This window comes from Schistocerca serialis, chromosome 5, assembly GCF_023864345.2.
Source record: "Schistocerca serialis cubense isolate TAMUIC-IGC-003099 chromosome 5, iqSchSeri2.2, whole genome shotgun sequence".
NCBI classification, from domain to species: Eukaryota; Metazoa; Arthropoda; class Insecta; order Orthoptera; family Acrididae; genus Schistocerca; species Schistocerca serialis.
In genome coordinates this window covers 784,044,760-784,058,820 of record NC_064642.1, presented here as the reverse complement: position 1 = coordinate 784,058,820, position 14,061 = coordinate 784,044,760, and the positions used below count along the sequence as shown (strand labels likewise).

The 14,061-nt window shown below is 41.2% G+C and overlaps 1 non-coding gene across 1 annotated transcript; it reads right to left on the bottom strand.

The window, feature by feature from the left end:
• Positions 1-3,754: 3,754 nt before the first annotated feature.
• On the bottom strand, positions 3,755-3,838 carry Trnas-gga (transfer RNA serine (anticodon GGA)). Its single transcript is given in 2 exon segments — positions 3,755-3,789; positions 3,799-3,838. It is a non-coding gene; the product is annotated as a tRNA-Ser (tRNA).
• Positions 3,839-14,061: the final 10,223 nt, after the last annotated feature.

Below are 14,061 nucleotides of genomic sequence, written 5' to 3'. Positions count from 1 at the left end.
ACAAATGTCGTTGTTAGTGTTATGTTCCAGAAAAGGCATTAGATGAGCGTCGGCGACTAGGTTTTGTTTTAATTACAGACAGAGAAATTTCGGACCAATAACATTGGTGTTTTCATACCATTGATTACAATTTTCAATTACTGAAACTCATAAGTTCGTAATATAAATAAACAAACCGATTTAATTTGGTGTAACAGTTGAAGCAAAAATTTTTTAATATTACTTGCACGAAATAATGAAACAAACGTGATTTCATCTCCTCCACTGCGAAGTGCAGTTGATACTGAAAGGGAGGAAGACAGTCAGTTGACGACAACAACTCGTTTATTTTACAATGAATTAAGTATTTTGAAGCTGTTGCTGTGTTGCTGAAACAATTTAGGATGTACCAATGTAATTTTAACTGTCGAGATGGTTACTTGACAAAAATGTCTCTTATTTCAAACTAAATATGATTTAATTTGTGGAAAAGTATTATTATTGTCTGTAGCTTAAGCATGAAAGCCGTAGTTTCATTTGTGTTATTCACATGGTCAGAGGTGTTTGTCCGTATTATTATAAGCAGCATCGCTGCATATCGATGAGTGTGGTACACATATATTGTTAAAGAAGATATGAACATTATAAAGCTTTTTTGTAGGAGATTTCATGGAAAGTTTAGTTCAGCACGTAGTTCCCGCTCTGCGCATTACTGAAAAGTTTGCATCCGTCTGGAAGTATGCGAGTACAGGATACTGCAGTTGCTTCCGTGACAGTTTCAAATTAAGATCCCCTCTTGGAAGTCGGGCTGGCATGACTGGTTAGGGGATTGGAGGACTCTCTTTCCTAATCCAGACGATTGCCACCGTCGCAGTCTAGTTTCACAGTCATCTTGTATTGAATCCTTTATGTTAATACAATACTACGGTGCAAAGATGCCTTATGCGAAGGGAACCTATTTTTTTTTACCTTAACTACCTAGAATTCGAAATCATTGTACACAAGGAGATCAACTGGCTAGGAAATTGTCACGTAATGTCAGAAGAGTTTATGACTTCCTCTACGTACTAAGCCTGCCGGTTTACCCACAGCATCAATAAATGTGATCTGGCGAGCGAAAGTAGACAAAAACTTCCCCCGTCGGTTAACACTACACGATTGGCGATAATCAGTTCACAACAGTCAAGTACGTAAGCACAGCGGTACACAATGATTTCTGGAGGGATGACTCCATAAATTACACGTGAGAACCGAGACAGGTATACGAGAATTACCCTACGGCACGCTAACTGACGAATGAGGTCACTCACAAACCTCTCACATGGAAAATCCTTCTTTATTGTTCGTCAGTGTCGAGCAGTTCATAAGTTGATTAACAACATACAAAGAAGCGACACACGCGTCTCTGCCGGTTCATTTAATCAGCAAAAATATACGAAAGTGCCACATAAAAGCTTTATAAACTCCAGTTACAGAGAATAAACGCCAGAAACTATGGTTACTCAACGCCGAAACTCCGAAAGTGCACCTTCCCGTACAAGAAATATGTCACGTTTTCCTACTTATACTTAGATCAATGTCCACAAGCCAAAAAACTTGGAGAAATTTTGGTCTTATGTCAGAGCGGTAGGTGGATCAAAACAAAATGTCCACACACTCTGTGACCAAAATGGTACTGAAACAGAGGATGGCAGACTAAAGGCCGAAATACTAAATGTCTTTTTCCAAAGCTGTTTCACAGACGAAGACTGCACTCTAGTTCCTTCTCTAGTTTGTCGCACAGATGACAAAATGAGGGATAGAGAAACAATTAAAATCGCTCAAAAGAGGAAAGGCCGCTGGACCTGATGGGATACCAGTTCGATTTTACACAGAGTACGCGAAGGAACTTGCCCCTCTTCTTGCAGCGGTGTACCGTAGGTCTCTAGAAGAGCATAGCGTTCCAAAGGATTGGAAAAGGGCACAGGTCATCCCCGTTTTCAAGAAGGGACGTCGAAAAGATGTGCAGAACTATAGACCTAACGTCTATCAGTTGTAGAATTTTGGAACACGTATTATGTTTGAGTATAATGACTTTTCTGGAGACTAGAAATCTACTCTGTAGGAATCAGCATGGGTTTCGAAAAAGACGGTGATGTGAAACCCAGCTCGCGCTATTCGTCCACGAGATTCAGAGGGCCATAGACACGGGTTCACAGGTAGATGACGTGTTTCTTGACTTCCGCAAGGCGTTCGATACAGTTCCCCACAGTCGTTTAATGAACAAAGTAAGAGCATATGGACTATCAGACCAATTGTGCGATTGGGTTGAAGAGTTCCTAGATAACAGAACGCAGCATGTCATTCTCAATGGAGAGAAGTCTTCCGAAGGAAGAGTGATTTCAGGTGTGCCGCAGGGGAGAGTCGTAGGACCGTTGCTATTCACAATACACACAAATGACCTTGTGGATGACATCGGAAGTTCACTGAGGCTTTTTGCAGATGATGCTGTGGTATATCGAGAGGTTGTAACAATGGAAAATTGTGCTGAAATGCAGGAGGATCTGCAACGAATTGACGCATGGTGCAGGGAATGGCAATTGAATCTCAATGTAGACAAGTGTAGTATGCTCCGAATACATAGAAAGAAAGATCCTTTATGATTTAGCTACAATATAGCAGATCAGTAACTGGAAGCAGTTAATTCCATAAATTCTCTGGGAGTAGGCATTAGGAGTGATTTAAAATGGAATGACCAAATAAAATTAACAGTCGGTAAAGCAGATGCCAGACTGAGAATCCAATGGAAATGCAGTCCGAAAACAAAGGAAGTAAATTACAGTACACATGTTTGCCCACTGCTTGAATACTGCTCAGCAGTGTGGGATCCGTACCAGATAGGGTTGATAGAAGAGATAGAGAAGATCCAACGGAGAGCAGGGCGCTTCGTTACAGGATGATTTAGTAATCGCGAAAGCGGTACGGAGATGATAGATAAACTGCAGTGGAAGACTGCAGGAGAGACGCTCAGTAGCTCGCTACGGGCTTTTGTTGAAGTTTCGAGAACATACCTTCACCGAGGAGTCAAGCAGTATATTGCACCCTCCTACGTATATCTCGGGAAGAGACCATGAGGATAAAATCAGAGAGATTAGAGCCCACACAGAGGCATACCGACAATCCTTCTTTCCACGAACAATACGAGACTGGAATAGAAGGGAGAACCGATAGAGGTACTCAAGGTACCCTCCCCCACACACCGTCAGGTGGCTTGCGGAGTATGGATGTAGATGCAGATGTAGATACGGAGAGGTTCGCGCTATCTTTATTCTAGCGCGTCGTGTAAGAATGGAAGGAGACCGGGAGTAAGACTTCTCTTATGCAGAGCACCCAACACCAACACCACTCTGAACTGCGGAAACAGACAAAGTGAAAAGCAGGAAACGTTATCAAAATCTCAAAGTCGTACGGCGATAGATTTCGATGAGTCTAATGATTAATTATGTAAAACAGCTATACCTGGGAATCAGTGGAGCTGTGTATGAGATATACAGATCTGCTGAAGTATTTAAGACTTCATGATAACGAAATGGTACCCGATTCTGACAACATCTGTTGAACCGCGTATCATGCGCCGTGACCATGATGATAATTGATGTGTGAAGTGTCTAGGCTGAAACTGTATTTGGTTCAAAAATGGCTCTGAGCACTATGGGACTCAACTGCTGTGGTCATAAGTCCCCTAGAACTTAGAACTACTTAAACCTAACTAACCTAAGGACATTACATACATCCATGCCCGAGGCAGGATTCGAACCTGCGACCGTAGCGGTCGTGCGGTTCCAGACTGAAGCGCCTTTAACCGCTCGGCCACTCGGGCCGGCTGTATTGGTACTAAAAGAGATGAGCATGCATACAAAAAGATACCAAATAGAAATTAAAAGGCCTTCAAAGTTTCAGCCTGATCCCTGAACTGTATTTAAAGGGCTAATAGTAAGGAACCAGCTTTACAAAAGAACACAAACGGCAAACTAGAAGTACTGATACACACACTTCATTGTAGTAAAGTATTGTAATACATAGTTTACAGTCTCACTTGCAGGTTCCAATTTATTCGATTGAGAGACCACCATTACCAAGTTTCAAACTAAGCTATCGCTATCGGTGTCAAAGTATAGCACAATTAACTTGCCAGAGAGGCCGTATTCTTCGTCCTGTAACCTAAGCACTTACTGTTACTTCGTGGGACCATGAAAATTATTACCAGCAGCAACTGATTCATGCGGCTGTTGACCCTCAGGAGAAGTGGATGATCGAAAATATTACTTACGTTCCACATGACCTTATGGATAAGACAAAAGTACCCCCTTTTACGATGATATCTTCCACTTCCACTTTTTTCAAGGAATATTGAAGCTATATATTTCAAACTGAAAATTAGGTAGGTCTTCCCATTACTATGAAGAGTTTTAAATGCCAGAAAATGAGACAAACAGCTGTTACCCCGAGCTACGTATTAATTTCTTAGGTAAATATTCTCAGTGAGGCAGTAAAATTCTTATTTTATGCACGGAAACAAGGAAATCTAGGTATTATAGGCTACTGAGTGGAATTTTGATGCAATGACACAGACTAATTTCTTCACCTCTCCATCCTCTCCCAACATTTACAGTTGCTCGAGAAAATCACTGAAGGAGCAGAGGACAAGAACTGGAAACCAATCAAGTCCTGGTGCAAGCGCAACTGCAGAAGTAAAGTTGTGAGAAAGTCGTGAACAAACTTGCTCCAGCCATCAGTGAAAACTTCGGCATTATCAGCAGAAACACCCTTACAAGCAAAATTCTGTTGTACTGCAGCGTAAGTCGGAAGTATAACGAGATTTGTGCTGATAATTGTTAAACTATAACAGACTCATTGATAATGTGTGCTCTGGCATGGTCCTTCATTAAATATCCGTAGATCTTCTTCTTGATCGTCAGTTGTCTGAACAATAGTTGCAGTATGTTGTTCACATAAACTTGACAACTTACTGGTTGGTGGGAGAAATCGGTCTATTTATTCGTGTGGCACTGATCACACAACACACACCAAAGCTGTTTTCTTTGCTGTTGACACAAAAATTGCGATGGACTGTAATTAAAGTACAATTTTAGAAATATAGATTAGTGACATTTTCACGAGCACTGGTAATATATAAGTATTTGTCACTAACCTTTGAGGAACCACAGCATAAGAATTCAGCACTTGTGAGAGTATTTACCCATTCCATCTCTAAAATAGGCAGAAAACGTTAGCTGTGATAAAATCTTCGGATTAAGACTTGATAAAGAAGTTTGTTTTGCAAGAGCAAGAGCTGAATTACCTAGACAAATCTTTATTTGTAATGCGTATGTTGTCAGACTTAGGAGATATAAAAATGAAAACGAGAACATAGATTGTTTAGTTTAATTCTATAATCTCATATGGGTTTATTTTATGGGATACCTCACGAAGCAAAGCTGATGTTTTACTAGTCCAGGAACGAATTGTTTGTGATGTGAGTTCAAGAAAGCTCTGCAGAGGAATGTTCACCGAAATTGGGATGCTAACTACTGCATTCCCATGTACTTATTCTTGAAGAAAACTTGTCCAAAATGATAGATGACTTTGTAAAAAAACAGCTCATTTCATGTAATCAATACCAGAAAAAATAATAATCTGCTCGAAACACTTAAAACTCACTTACCTTGATCCAGAAAGGTGTCCATTATTCAGGCTTAAACATTTTCACTAACCTTTAAATAGCCATAAAAAGTTTAACTTCTGATACAGTTCAGTTTAAAAGAAGCATTAAGGAATTATAGGCAACCAACTACTTGTACTCCATTGACGTATCACTTAGTAGAACCGACTGATGTGTACATGTCATTAATAATACCTAATAATATCAGCATTACGTAAAATCTGAGTTCCATTTTCATCACAGTAGTATGATCATTCTAAAAATGTATTCTAAACTGATTTTCACTTTGATGACGAGTAGCTACGATAGCCTAACAATTGTCTTATATTCTCAGTTTTTTTACGTCTTATATGGCAAATTAGCTACTACATTTTAAGTGAATGTATATGTAAGATTATGCCACATTCATGAGGATCCTTTCACTAAGGATCTGTAAAAAGAGCATTAGCATATCGCTTTTTCTTTGTAAATTTGTTTTGTGGGTCATTTTCTCATGACATGTTCTGTATCTTTCAGGATCTGCCAACTGTGTATGTGGATCAAAATGTTCATCTAATGTAATATAGTATAATCTCACCACCACGTAATTCAGAGCCTCCTGGTGTAAACGAAGATTTTCGGAACTCCAGCATAATTTGTACTGATGGTGCACGTACCCCAACAAATGAAGCCGTGGTTAGTCAAAGAGAAAGAATATGGATGAACCTCGCCAAGACACACAAACTGAAGTAGATACTTCTAGCACTCAATGTGAGCAAAACTATTTGAATTTCTCATTCGGCACATAGGCGTTACTTTGCAATGTTTCAGTGAGAATTTGTGTACAGTCTCTGAGCAGATGGTACCTACATAGATGTCTGAGCGCTACGAGGCGAAGGCACCTATTCGTGATTTCTTCTGAGGCCAGTCGTAACTCATCTACTATGGCTAAAACAGCTTCGCCTGTGGCCAGGGGCACAGCGCTAGCGGCAATCGGCGCCAGCCTTCCGTTCTTATGTCTTGCATGAAACGTCCTATACCATCGACAGGGTATCTCGCTATTTATGGCATTGTATTGACTTCTGCATTTGCAATACAGTACCTGACAAAAAAGTGAAGCACCCAGAGGACGTGGTCGTAAGTCAGTGTAACTAACATATGCACCAGTAGCAGGTGTTTAAACGATTAGATCTGCAATTCTATGTCGTAGGTACAACGACCTCCAGAGAACATTAGTGCTGTTCACGTTTAGTGTTGTTACCTGGCCGTGTGGGAATATAATTGTGTAAGGGACGTGAACAGCGTCCGGTGTTGAGTGGTAACTCTGAAGCACACAGAGATGCAGTGCACACATGTGAGACAGTGGTATCAGGGCCTGACAGATTATGAAAGAGGCCTCATTGTAGGTTTCCATTTGGTCAGCTCGTAGAATTGGGCAGTATCCAGATTTGCGTGGCATTCGGATGTGACAGTGGCTTCAAGTTAGACTACTTGGAGCTTCAGGCCAGGCATACGCGTTGCATAGGTTCCGGTCGCCCAAGACTGAACACCGCACGCTAAGATCTCTGCATTGTGCAACAAACACACCCTAATCTCTTCACATCTGTGCCTGTCTTTAGACAACAAGTAACGGACTCCTTGGACGAGTCCCTGGTAACCTGAATCATCGATCAAAAACTAGGTAACTACTGTTACATACGTAGGCTGCCGTCAAAACTACAGTCTAAAGGCTGCTTTACGAGTGGCGCCGTGACTTGAAAGCACTGAAAGTCGGTCAGTAGCGTAGGATGTTCAGTGGTGAATCGCCGCTCTGGACAAACATGGTGAGTATCGTCGCCGAATATAGCATTGTCTTCGGAATGTTTCTCATCCTTCCAATGATTTGGTGACGCACAGCGGTGTCACTCCTGGGTTCATGGTGTGGGGAGCCATCGAGTGTGATCGAGAAAATTCCGACGGCACAACAGTCAGTCACTGGACATTCTGTATCCTAATGTATTATCTCGCACCCAGCAGTACTGTGATGTCATCTTTTGAGAGAAGAATACTCGTTCACACAAGGCCCTTGTCTCTGTCAACTGTCTGTGTGATGTTGACGTACTCCGATGACCTAGAAGTCCCTAAATCTGTCCTCGATAGAAGAGGAACGGGACGAGCTTGGGCGTCCACACTGTCCCAGAGGCGGTATCCAGAATAACAAGGATCACTTACATCAACCGTCGACCGTAGTAAGGATTCAAGGGCTTTACGGCAACTTGCCCCAGCGAATCGATATATACATCGAGCTCAGAAGTGATGGAACGTGGTTCTGAAAAGTGGGATAGTACTGTCAATTTCATTGTAAATTTAATTCTACTTTGCTATTACTGAAATAACCTCTCAACCAGTGAAGAATCATCTCGTTTTCTCCTCTCCTGCTGGGTGCTTCACGTTTTTGTCAGACCATATACTTTCTTGAGAACACTGTTACTTGCCCACATAAATTTGTCGAACTGAATATCTCTGCTACTTTATGTCTTTTTTTTCAATCTTGCAATAGGTTAGGCCAAATAATGAGAGTTGTCTTAGAATATCGTGCGCCAGCAGTGTGGTACGCCTTTTCTATGTAATAAGTACGTTTCTATTTATTGTTGTACTCGTATAATAGTCTCATTTGAGTCAAAATACGTGGCAAACTCATACTGAAAACGTGTAAGGAGTTGCTTAGGCGCTACTATCCAGACTACTTATTTATTTGCTATTATCTGTGCCTGTATAGAAGAAAAGACCTGATGTAATGAATTGATATAAGCAAATGCAGCACAAAAAATTTTAACATCATATTCCTTATGTAACAGTGTAAATCAACATTATAACGATTAAAGGAAAAAAAAACTACCTAAAATATCTAACTAATTGGCATTAAGCCATCTGGCGCGCTGACGTTTGCTCATCCAGAGTCCAGAAGGAAGGCACCACTGCACTGCTCTTCTACACTCCATTATTACATCACAGAACACTGGACTGCTGGTCACTACATTATTGTGCATGGTACCAGAAGAAAAACATTTCTTCCCCTCCACGCAGCTACCTGCCGGCCTTTTGAGTGTTCTACAATGGTGCGCCTCTTTCTAGTGATGTATGGCCTCTGCCTTGTCATCTCTGCAAATTCAGTTCGTGGCAGAGCATCCCATGTCTTCCTACGCAGAAGTCTCTAATACTACCAGAGGCGTTGCTATGCTGGTACATAACAGCTTGGCTAACGGCATATTCTCCAATCCTGTGGTCCGAGTACTGACTGTCCCACATTCACAAGCGTCGTGGTGCCTTGGCTTATTTTCTGTAAGTAGCATGGATGAGGACGATGTCTCTAGGTCGTGGAGAAACGCTACATTCTTCATAATTCTTCTGAGTCATATAGGAATTGTAAGTTTACCTCCACTTCAAGTCTTTCTCTATCAGTACATGCCTTTATTTCCTTATTTTGTTCCTTGATCAATAACTTCACACCTCGTCACAGAATGATTAGGCGACGTTTCTGAAAATTCCGATGCACATCATTCGGCATATCGCTGGTTGTCTGACCCTACAGTATGCCTCTCATCATGTTTGTTTTCTTTCTTTTTTTTAAAAAAAATCAGGCTTGTAAGTGGTTTGATGCGCCGCGCCATGAATTCCTCTCCTGTTCCAACGTCTTCATCTCAGAGCAGCACTTGCAACCTAGGTCCTCAATTATTTGCTATAGGTGTATTCCAACTCCACTCTAACGTTCTCTCTAGTATCATGGAAGTCATTCCCTGATATATAACAGATGTTCTATCATCCTGTCCCTTCTCCTTGCCAGTGATTTGCATGTACTCCTTTACTCTCCAATCCTGCGCAGAACCTCCTCATTTCTTATCAGTCCACATAATTTTCAACTTTCGTCTGTAGCACCACATTTTAGGTGCTTCGATTCTTTTGTATTCCGGTTTTGGTTCAAATGGCCCTGAGCACTATGCGACTTAACTTCTGTGGTCATCAGTAGCCTAGAACCTAGAACTAATTAAACCTAACTCACCTAAGGACATCACACACATCCATGCCCGAGGCAAGATTCGAACTTGCGAGCGTAGCGGTCGCGCAGTTCCAGACTGAAGCGCCTAGAACCGCTCGGCCACTCCGGCTGGTATAATTTCTTCGTAATTACCTTCTTTGTGCCTAGGGTTCTCTCTCAAACTTCTATTTTGCCTTTTTAGAGGTATACATTCCTCTTCAACTGCACAGCCTGCTGGGGTATTCCTTACTGCTGAATCTATAGCCTTAGAGAACATCAAGCATGTCTTGTTATTCCTTAGTACTTGCGAATTCCACTTCTTTGTCTTTTGATTCTTCCTGACAGATCTCTTAAGCTTAAGCCTACTCTTCGTCACTAGTCCATATATGCTTTTGGGTAGGCCTTACAATCTAGTACCTGATTTCGGAATCTCTGTCTGACCATTATGTTATCTAAGTTAAATCTTTTCGTATCACACAACTTCCCACGTATACCTCCTCCTCTTGTGATTCTTCAATAGGCTATTCGCTATTACTAGCTGAAATTTATTACAGAACTCAATTAGTCTTACCCCTCTTTTATTCTTTGTCCCAAGCCCGTATTCTCCTGTAACCTTTTCTTCTATTCCTTCACCTACATCTGCAGTCCAGTCCCTATGACTATTAAATTTTCATCTCCATTCATGTACTGTACTACCCTTTCAATATCCTCATATACTTCCTCTAGCTCTTCGTCATCAACCTGTTACTTCGGCATGTTTACCTGAACTGTCGTTGTCGGTGTTTGTTTGTTGTCGATTCTGATAAGAATGCCCTACGTTCTTATTCGTAATGAGTCCTACTCCCGTCATAAGATTTTGTGCTGCTGCTGATACTACCCTTACACATGTGAGTAGAAATGCTTGCCTTCTTTCCATTTCACTTCACTCACTCCTGCTATATTGAGACTGAGCCCTTGCATTTCCCTTTTCAGATATTCTAGTTTCTCTATAACGTTCAAGCTTCTGACATTCCACTCTCCGATTAGTAGAACGTTATTCAGTCGTTGATTATTAAATATTTTTCTCATTATCACCTCCTCCTTCGCTGTCCACTCCCCCGGATCCGAATGAGGGGCAGTCCTGGAATATTTTGCCAATGGAGAGATCGTCATGAGACTCTTTCAATTGCAGGCCACATGTCCTGTTGATATCAGTTATGTGTCTTCAATTCTGTGGTTTCCATTGCCTTCCGCATCCTCATGCAGTTGATCATTGCTGATTCTTCCGCCTTTAGGGGCAGGACAAGAGAGTGCCCTGAACCTTTGTCCACTTCTCCGCCGTCTTTGACACGGCCGTTGGCAGAGTGAGGTTGACTGTTTATGCCGGCAGTCTTCGACTCCTATGCTGATTATTAATGAAAGTTTCGATGGTGGTGAGTTTCGAACCTGGGACCGAGAACGTTTTGATTACTCAACAAAGTTACTATCTGTAGACCACAGGTAGAGTTTACTGCCTGATGAACAGTCTCAAATACACTGTGTGACAAAGAAAAGTTAGGCCCAAGAAGTGAATCAGGAAGCGAAAAGAAAAATTCACTGGTTGAAGTGATATGTTGTGTTATTTCAGTGATTACTATAACGAAGGAAGGACGGAAAGGAGGAAAATTGGGGATTAACATCATGTCGACGTCGATGTCGATAGAGACAGAACACAAGCTCGGAATATTTTAGGGATGGGGAAGAAAATCGGACGTGACCTATCAAAGGAACCGTCGGGGTTTTTGTCTCGAATGATTTACGGAAATAACGGAAAACCGGACTCTTGATGATCGAACGCGGATTTCAACCGTCGTCCTCCCGAGCGAGTCCAGTGTAGTAACCATGGCGCCACCTGGCTAGGTCACAAAATCGGGTCACATCTGTTAAGAATCTACAACAATTACGAAAAATCATGTTGCTTATTTATTGGGCAGATATGGTACCAAATGATAATATGCGAAATGAAACAAATTAAGAAGAATGTTACGCTTTTGTCTTATCGGAACTTGCTTCCCGTCTCTGATAACATCACAGCCCATGGGAACGTTTATTGCTATTATCCTTCCTTTCCTCCTTCCGTCTATCCTTATACTACCCAAGCAATAAAATGTGAAAAAAGGACAACTATGGAGGAAGAAGCAATGTTATCTTACCCGAACTTGTGCCCCGTCTGTGGTGATACGGTTGTCGACGGGACGCTAAATACATAAGATCCGTTTGATGTTTTGGGAATTTTTGCTCTGTTTCTAATGGAATAAGATCGATTTTATGTTCTTGGAACCATTGCTCCGTCTCTAATAACCTTGCTGTCCAAGGGACGTTCAACATATCCGTGCTGTACTGGAGAGCTGAAAAGAAATCAGTAATTGAAAATTGGAGGAAGAGGTCAGAATTATCACTTCACGCACTTACTTTTTGGGTGTCTTTGTCTCGTGACAAATGCCCCAAAACTTGTATTAAATTTCGTTTCCTTTGGTACACAGATGAATATAATTACTTTCTTCATGTGCCACTGGTGCCACTGAAGACAGTGATTTAGAATATTAATTTGTATATTGACTGTCATAATTTTATATTTGTTGTTACTTCCACAAATTTTTTCTTTCTTTTTTTATGTGCGATAAAAGGTATCTTCAGAATACGTAACCAAGAAACTTTTTACGTTTATATTTAGCAACTACCACTCAAAGTGTGTGCTTACGAGAACAGTCCAGCTGAGGTCCATTTGCCGTGAGTGTCTTTGATTTTTATTCTTTTACGCGGTTTTAAGGCCTGATAACAGCTTCATCCTTTTTCTGATTTGACTGATTTCTTTCGAAGCACAATACCGCTAAGTGCTACCACCCTTATCGCCGACGACTCATCTCCTAAGGTCGGCTCTTATAACTGCGTGGCAGAGTTATACTCTCAGCAGTAGTATCATATTTGCGACACTCAGTTGACCAAACACAATAAGCCGGGCGACTAGAAGTACATAGTTTACCATATGAATGCTAAATAAATAAAAGGCAGATTAATTATCAAGCCACTCAAGCGGTGTTCTTTCGATCAATGTTGGGAACTACAACGATGCAGAGAACCGACTGCTCTCGAGCCATATGTGATAACGGCGGAACACTGTTCCACTAGATTAGTTTGAAGGCAAAACAGCATTGACGAGACTACACAAATTAATCTCTTAATACACCGTTCGAGAGCTGTTAAATGTCGAGTAACAAGGCGGTTGACAGTCAAGCACTTGTACCTTTGGTATCATCGGCTGATTACAACATTAATGTTTCAATTCAGCAGTTGGGTCTAAGTCAGTGTAACGTTACTCGTGGACCCGCTGAATTTTATGTTGATTTTTTTGATGAAACACCAAGCAGTGATTTTAACAGAAGGAAATCCAATAGATAATATTAATTTCCTGTTATTTTTGTTTAGTGATAATTATTGGGCTAAATACATGTCAAATGAGACAATGCAGGCATTTGTATCTTTTCTGCTAAGTTGCATTTACTGACGTCGAGATAGAGTACAACTCACGCGGGGAACTGAAGCATTTAACACCATTGTCTGCTCAATCGTTTTCTGAGATGATTTCCATAGTAGCAGTGTATATAGAGTGACATCAGTATGAAGAGGTTGTGGCTGTTTATGTAAGACGAAAACTTAAAACCCGTGGAACAACAATAATTCCCTGAACAAATTCTTCTTTCCTTTCATCAATCTTTTAAATTGTTTGATATAGCCCGCGACACTGTACTATCATGTACCTATTTCTAAATCTTAGAGTAGCGCACACGACCAATGTCCTCAAATGTTTCTGCAGTTAAGTGCAGTCGGTACGTACTTCAACAATTTCGTGCTACTTCTTTTCACCGAGACTACTGATATAGATACTTGCAGTTTTAAAATTCGAACAAAACATCTAACTAGCCGATCTAGGAAGTGTGTTTTGTGCACATAATCGACTCCTCCATAACTGCCTTTCCTGCGCAGAGATCTTCATGTCAGAGTAGCACCTGCTCTCTACGTCCTCAGTTAGTTGTTGAATTTTTTCCAGTCCCTGTCCTCTCCATTCTTTTTATCCTATACGGCTCCTGGTGGTATCATGGAGGTTATTCCCTGATGGTTTAACACATTTCCTGTTTTCCTGTCCTCCCTTCTAGTCCGTGTTCTCCACATATTTATTTCCTTGATGCCGCTGTAGAAAGCCTCTTCATGCCGTATCGGTTCCCTCAGTTTTCGCCATTCTGCTGCAGTACCTCTTCTCATATCATTCGATCCTTTCTTTTTTGAATTACAACAGCCCGTGATTAACTTCTGTATGACATCATGCTCCAGACCTACTCCCACAGACAATTCCTTCTTGTACTAAGGTCTG